The sequence below is a fragment of the Ornithorhynchus anatinus genome, chromosome 19 (genome assembly GCF_004115215.2).
Source record: "Ornithorhynchus anatinus isolate Pmale09 chromosome 19, mOrnAna1.pri.v4, whole genome shotgun sequence".
In the NCBI taxonomy this organism is placed as follows: domain Eukaryota; kingdom Metazoa; phylum Chordata; class Mammalia; order Monotremata; family Ornithorhynchidae; genus Ornithorhynchus; species Ornithorhynchus anatinus.
The window spans coordinates 9034970-9043097 of record NC_041746.1 but is presented as its reverse complement, the minus strand read 5'-3'; the positions used below and the strand labels follow the sequence as shown (position 1 = coordinate 9043097).

At 39.4% G+C, this 8128-nt stretch overlaps 1 long non-coding RNA gene across 1 annotated transcript; it reads left to right on the top strand.

Annotated features, from left to right (window-relative positions):
- The first annotated feature begins 238 nt into the window (after positions 1-238).
- On the top strand, positions 239-7497 carry LOC103171279. Its single transcript, XR_486697.3, has 4 exons — positions 239-470; positions 1029-1310; positions 5853-6139; positions 7206-7497. It is a non-coding gene; the product is annotated as an uncharacterized LOC103171279 (long non-coding RNA).
- The last annotated feature ends 631 nt before the right edge of the window (positions 7498-8128 follow it).

Below are 8128 nucleotides of genomic sequence, written 5' to 3'. Positions count from 1 at the left end.
ATTTTACTACCATTCTTGTAGCTGGATAGCCATGTATCATAAACAATTCAGGCAGGAATAAACAATTGAGATGTGTTTGTAAATGTTTACACTCTATAGTGTATATTATTCAATAGACTGAAACACAGCAAACAACAAATAGCAAAAGAGGGTCACCGAAGAATGAGGTCCCAAAATGCAGCCTGTCCGGGCACGTACAAGGAATGTTCATTGCAACACAGCTTTGTGACGTAGGATGTGTGAGAACGGATCGTGACGGGTTATTCAAGCAGCTCTTAGGTGGTAAACTAATACCGGAGCATACGCAAGCAGGAGCTAAAGAAACGTAATCTAGTGATGGAGTGACGCATAGTCTCAGACTCTGTGGTGGAGCAGAGGACTGTCTGAAGACAACCTATCCAACCTGCCACAGTCAGAACTGAGATTTCTCTGCTGAAGATTGGAAGAGCAAGAGGCGGGGGCTGCAACTGGTAAATGAATGAGCCTGGCAATGTGTTGTCGCCAGGGAATGTGTCTGTTAATTGTTATATTGTACTCTCCCAAACTCTTAGTACGGTGTTTTGCACACAGTAATATGATTGAATGACTGCCATTCCTTAAAAAGCACGTAGGGTGAAATGGAGAGTTGGCTCCTAGGCTTTCTGCCCCATTCACACCATCTCTAGATTGTAAGCTCATTCTGGGCAAGGAGTGTGCCTGCCAACTCTTGTATTGTACTTTCCCTAGCACTTAGAACAGTGCTCTGCACATGGTGAGCGCTCAGTAAATGCCACTGCCACATGGCTAGAATTTTGCAGTCAGCAGGAGTAGCACCGTATTTGCAGCACAGCTAGAAACAGTTGCAGGAAACACTTTACAAGTAGATGGAATGACTTAAGGAGAGATTCTAGGCCAATCTATTTCAGAGATTGAGGCCCGATTGTTTTTTTTTCCAACTTGATCCTTCCAAAAACAAGGATTTATATTGCATCAAGTGGGGCTGCTCTTAACTGGTTCACCTCTGAATTTTAGTTTCACTCTTAAATCAGCAGCTCCTGGGCAGATGGAAGAAGGAAAATGTCTCCCATCAAGAAAAAGAGGGCCCTGCTTGAAAGTCTAACTCTCCCCTGTGCCTTTTCTGAAGAACTTATAATTACACCGAATACCTTCACTGCATAATCTTTGCACAGAGAATTTATGTTGACATCAATTGCAGCCCAGCATGAAAGAAATGCATTATACACAGCCTAAATCCACAAATCTGGTGGAAGATCTACAGAGAACAGCTAAAAGGTTTTGCCTTAAAATTGTAACAGAGATAGGGGCAGGAGGTGGGTATGAGAAAAGAAGCCTCATGGTTTAGTGGATTGAGCATGGGCTTGGAGCCAGAAGGACCTGGCTTCTAAACTCATCTTCGCCACTGTGCTGCATGTCCTTGGGCAAGTCACGTAACTTCGCTGCACCTCTGTCATCTGTAGAATCGGGATTAAGACTGTGAGCCCATGTCCTATATGGACTGTGCCCAACTCGCTTAGTTTACACCTAGCTCAGAATTTAGTACGGTGCCTGGAAAATAGTAAATGCTTAACAAATAGCCCCAAAAAAGCACTTCGGAGTCAAATGATCAGTCTGTCAGGATATTTCATCAAGTAATGCGGGACTAGGGTGAGGATTTGCTAAGGGACACGAGCCTTTGTAACTTTTCCGATATTAATAACATGCTTTCTGCTTATCGTACTCTCACAAGCGCTTAGTACAGTGCTCTGCCTAGAGTAAGTGCTCAATCAATTCCACTGATTGATGCTGCTTTCTCTGCATATTTGTCTCATTTCAATATTTAATAATTTTATTTTTTGAAATTATTTCTCAGCTATTGTAATGGTAGCACTGTATTATTCTACGTCAGAATACGGCCAATATGTCTAGAATGCTAAAAAGCTGCAATATCAAAGGCTGTTCTGGACAGGGTTGGGGAGAAATGGAAGCCTCCGGGAGCTTAGGACTGGAAAAATGTTTTGAAATTTGTTTAACACGAATTCCATTCGGGTGACAGAAAATTAGTATCACTTGGATAAGGAGACGAGTAGCGCGTCTGTGGCTGTGATGGGTCACATTTCAGGGTCAGGCTTCGGCATTCCTTAGGTTCCATTTTCTTCCTTTGGCTCTCTCCAAATAAACGTTAAAATGAATTACAGTTTAGGAAGAGTTCATTTGTGATAAGAGGCAACGTTATGGCCTAGAGAATAGGGCATGGGCCTGGGAGTCAGGAGGAGCTGAATTCTTAACCCGGCTCCGCCATTTGTCTGCTGCGTGACCTTGGGGGAGTCACTTAGCTGTGCCTCAGTTGCCTCATCTGTAGAAATGGGGATGAAGACTGTGAGCCCTATGTGGGACAGGGACTGCGTCCCACCTGATTAACTTGTATCTACCCCAGCACTTGGAAGGATGACTGGCACACAGTAAGTGCTTAACAAATATCATAATATTAATAATAAAAACCCTAGCCACTTTGTCAAGATTCCAACATATGTGAATGAAAGTGGAGTTTTCACAAGTTAGGTTGTGCTCTCCAAGTAGTGCATATAGTTAGGAGATAGTTTCCAGTCAGTGGGTTTAGCTACATCAATCTGGGGCATGGAGTGACCGTGTACCCCGAAGGATGCTGGGAGATTGGGCTAGTACTGTGGGGGAAGCCACCAGACTGGAAAGTCAGTTGGAAATGTAGAGTTGGGAGAAGAAGAGGTCAGGAAGTTAGGGCAGGATACCATGGAGAGGAAACAGGAAGGTCAGGAGAGCAGCCTAGCCCATGAAGAGCTTAGGTCACTAGCTGGGAAAGACAAAAAATGGTCTATAAACTGACTGGAACGTCCTTGTGGTCAGGGAATATGTCTACCAACTCTGTTGTCTTGCACTCTACCCAGGTGCTTAGTACAGTGCTCTGCACAGAGTAAGCACTCAAATACCATTGATTGATTGATTGGCCTTCACAAGAGGGTGGTGGTACAGCCTGGAGCTGGTGACAGCTACCAAGACCAGCAGCAGAAGAAAAAGATAAGGGGGATCTGGGAAAGGAAGATGAGGAATCAGGAGAAGGGGAATGATGGGGAAATCAGGGGAGAACTCAAAAGCAGGGGAGGAGGTGAGGAAGAGGTAGATGACCAGGTATTTCTACTGATATCATCCTAAGCGACCAACTAGTAAAGCACAGCAAATTATTCTCTACAAAACAAACCGATGGAATAACAATTTCAGGGTGAGTCAGGAGATTAAAGCCAAAGCTAGGAAGTCTAAAATTTACAAGTGTTAGTCTCAGTTCTGCGTCTGATTTGCTACGTAACGTTAAGTCACTTAAACGTGTTTTTTTTTTTTAATTGCCCCCAAGACTGGTGAGATTCAGTAAATGATTGAGAATCCTTTTAAAAATACCAAGAGCTAATGAAATGATGTCTTATATTTCTTTCTTTCTCATGATCCACATGAAGTTTCCTAATCCAACAATGTTGTATTCTGTTGATTCATAAAGTGTATTTTTGCACACTGATCATTACAATTACCTTATCTCAGGGAAAAAAAATAATCACAAACTGCTTTGAGAAGAAGTAACCTAGTGGATAGAACAGAGGACTTGGAGTGGGTTGACCTAGGGTCTAATACTCGATCCACCACTCGTCTCCTGTGTGACCTTGGGCAAGTCACTTAACTTCTCTGTGCTTGAGTTTCCTCATCTATACAAATGAGGGCCCAATCCCAGTTCTCCCTTCCAATTAGACTGTGAACCTCGTGTGGCTCAGAGACGGTATTTGACTTAATTGTATTATATTGTACATACCCCAGCACTTGGAGTTCTGCTTCTGTCTTAGGCTTGTGGGTCCCATGAGAGTCTGATCTGATTATCTTGTACCCACCCCAGTGCTTGGCACATAGTAAGCACTTAAATTCAACAATTGTTACCAACTTTCAGGGTAATGTGGGTGGCAACAGCAACCAAGTAAAAATGCTAGTCAGACGAGTCCTTGAAATGAACAGAACATTATATGCAGGGGTTGTCTTTTCACACTGAAACATACTGTGGAGTCCGGAGAAGAGATAATAAATCTAATTGATTCCCCATGTGTTATCTCCACACTAAAGTCAGACACAAACTGAACCGCAATATTTAAATGAACACAACACAAAGTCAACATGATGCCAAGGAAAAGAATAGGGCAATATTCTTAATTCTGAAAAAAGGTATTGATAATCAATTGAAATGCGAGAGCCATTGAAAAGCTGTCCAATTTTCAATTGCCATATAAGTTGGGAAACAAGTTGAAAATAATGGCTCATACAAAGAGTTTTTGAACCAGTCAATATGGACTTCATGTGAAGGACAAATAGGAATTTGGCAATCTCTGTCCTGTTCAGCCTTTGTACCTTAGACATTATCTTCAGCACACACCAAAGTGGCCCACCTCATATCAAAGTGGGAAATCTTTCAGCGTGACTCTATTGAAACGGGATCTAATGGGATATTCACTTGGAAAGCATTTTCGGTGAATATGTATTAACGGTACTGTGACATTGCTATTAATATATACGATCACTGGAATGCATTTTGCAAACTTACTTTACATATGTGGTTTACTGAACTGATTCCCATTTGCAGTGTTTATTTACCTTGTAATATCCTTTATTATATGACAGCATTACATGAGATTGTTCATAATACTAAAGATAAACTTTCACAGACTGCAATTCGTTGCAGCAAAAAATAATTTTCTTGTCCACTGGATAAAATAGATTTAGAGAAGTTTTTATTTCTGCAGGTTTTTTCCCCGGAAATTAAGCACGCCGACAAGGTTTGGCACCACAGCTTTAGGCTAACACAAACTCTGGCCACTAAAGAAATTAATTATATGTGGGGATAAAAATCAGATGACAAACTCCATCTATTCATTAATAGTCAGTCAGTGGTATTTATAGAGCACTTACAATGTGCAGAGCCTTGTACTAAGTGCCTGGAAGAGTACAATCGAGAAACTACGCACAATCCCTGACCTCAACAAGTTTACAGTCTAGTGGCTGTTGTAATCTGTTGTAATTTCAAGAGCAAAACAGTTGCATTTCCCATCACCACTGAAGTACAGCAGGGCTGTGTAGAAGGCCTAATTTACGTTTGAGGATGAATGAGGATACTGAAAACTTATATCAGAATATCCCTCCAATATAATGATGGTGATGATAATAAAATAATACTTTTAAATGCTAATCAGGTGCCAAGCACTACTAAACACTGTGATAGATACAAGATAGTTTGGACTTAGGCCCTATCCCACCATCCAAATAGGAGGGAGAACAGGTATTAAATCCACAGTTTACAGATGAAATTGAGGCCTAGAGAAGTTAAGATCTTAGACTGTAAAATGCAGTACTGTATAGGCTGCAGACTGTAAACATGTTGTGGGCAGAAAACATGTCTGCTAACTTTGTTGTACTCTCCGAAGTGCTTAGTATGGTGCTCTGCACATAGTAAATGTTCAATAAATACCATTGATTGATTGAATACATAGACAAAGAAGTCAAAATAAAACATGCCTTTTGGAGACTAACTAGTGACAGTAGGGCAGCAAATTTCACACCAAATTGAAAGCCTCTAAAACTCTGGAGGCAGCCAATTTTCTATATGGCTACTAACTCTCTGGTGCTCTCCCAAGTGCTTAGTACAGTGTTCTGTCAGAGTAAGTGCTCACTAAATATACAAGGGGACTTACGTTCTTGATGAACCTTATGTTAAGGAAGACTTTTATTATTAGGCAAATGCCTGGACCAATGAGGAAGCTCAACACTGCATCTGTGCACTTATCTTTTTCTTCTTTCACACTGTTTCTATCCAGGTAGATTCATATTGTCGGAAGATTGTTCTCTAATTCCCTAACACTGTTCCACCCAAAATGTGTGAAAATGGATGTTAAGGAAGAACTGAGGGCACTATATTTTCATTTGCCATCTAGAAATTTTCAGACAATTTACAAATAATTTTAACTGCCGGAGGTAAAAAGTTGAGAGGTGTCTGGATGAATTTGAGTTTAGAAACACTGCTGCTTCTATGAAGCACCTTTGACTTGAGACTTGTTTTATTTGCTATCTTCAATATGCATTGGATTAGAGTTTCCTTGATGAGGTAAGTGTATATTAGAGAATTAGATAATTTCCCTTTATTGCCCAAGATTTGTATATATTATTTCAATAATATTCAATAAATAATATTATTTCAATAGAATATGTATAAATCATATATGTATCTTCTATAGACATCAGTGGTAGTTCACCTCTCTGTAGAGCATACAAGAACGTGGGGGTTATTCAGATACAAAAAGAAAATTAGTGCTCTGCACATAGTAAGTGCTGGATAAATACCCTTGACTGATTTAAAAAAACAAAACCCAAAAAACAGTTTGAAATGTGCTGTGAGAATTTTCACTCCCTAGCTAGGTTTTGCTTCTAAAATATGAAGGTAGATGTTCCACATTTAACATACATTTTTCATATAACAGTCTTAATGCCTCATCTTTAGATTTTGGAAACAGTGAGATGGGGCAATAATGTTTGGGCCAATTATTAGGGGAGAGGGGGACTATTAAGATAAATGTTTTTGACTTTAATTATCCAAATATACTATCTTCACAGCCCAAACTGATGAAATAATTGTCGATCCTTCACATCTACTTCGTGCTAAATACTGACTAGCTAGGACAAATCTAAATTCAAAGAAAGACTTGCAACAGTAAACATAATTTTAGTATTAATGAAATATAAATTCTGAAACTCTCCAGCTCCCAATATTTTTAAGTGTTTTTTTTCCCTGGAATCATTTTGAAACAAGGTTCATTTTCCATGAAAGAATTGGCTGTGCTTTGTCAGTTGATTGCTTATGACATAATTAGCTGACAATCTGGCACCAGAATATGATGTGCAAGTACGGCAATAATGCTGTAAATTGTTGAAAGGTTAACCAAATTACAGGGTTTGTACTTCTGAAACCTTAGCAATGATGACAAAGACTTAAAAAAAGGAGAGATCATCATCCTCTGGTGTTAATCTTTTAAACTAAATCAATTTGATTCATTACGCTCCTTAGAGAAGAAATGAGAATTAACAATTTAGCTACTATCTGATTAAAGAATTTTAACATAGAAATTGCAAAATCTCTGTTGTGACATTTTATTTCTTCGCTTTCTGCGGTTTAGGAGGAAGCAAAGAATGTATAAGCCAGTGATATGCGCAATTAAAGAGTTTGTATTGAAAAATTCATCCCACAGAGAATCACATCATATCTTCCAAGATAATGTAACTTCCAAAAAGCTTTGATGATGTCTTTCTCCCCGTTACTTTCTATTCGCAGAATACCATATTCCACAAAGGTTTATGTAAACATAACATTGAGGTGAAAAAAACCAGCAAAGACTGCATGTGACTAAGCAGTGTTGCCAGCCCAAGAGAAATTGCTATTATGCTCAGAAATAAATAGCTTAAAATGTCTTTTGTGAGTCTGTGGTGACACTTCAAATGAAGTCCTTTTTTTTGAAGGTGAATAAACCGCTCAGTTGCTGCCATCTTATGTCTTCCCCAGCAGTTTTTTTTTTCTTCTCCCTTTTCAGGGTATTATATAGAAAAGAAAAGAGCTATGTTTTTTTTTCTTTCTTTCTTTCCTTTTGGCTGTTGGATTTCTAAGGAGACCTGGAGGGAGAATGCTTGAAGAACTTGTTAGTCTACAGCTGCCTATCTGTCGAGGACAGTGGGTTTGATTAAAGGGGAGCTCCCTCCTGGATTTCACACATCACATCAATCACATTGATCAGCCCCCAGAAAGGCAACATATTGTCTGGGAATAAGCCAAAGAGGGATATCAATTTCACAATAGCACTTATGTCTTTCAGCCAAGAGCCAGTTTATTTTTGGCTACCGAAGTCTGAGACTCACTTTGGAGCTGCTTTTATGTTCAAGCTTTGTACGATCCTTGCGGGGATAAGTTCCACTCTGAAATGTGTAGAGAAATTTAAGTACTTTTAGAAAATGTATTTATACCAATCAGGTTTCCTTCTTTTTTATAATTTGTAAGATGAATATTGGGCAATGCTATTTTCTTTCATCTTTCATTTTTATGTACCAA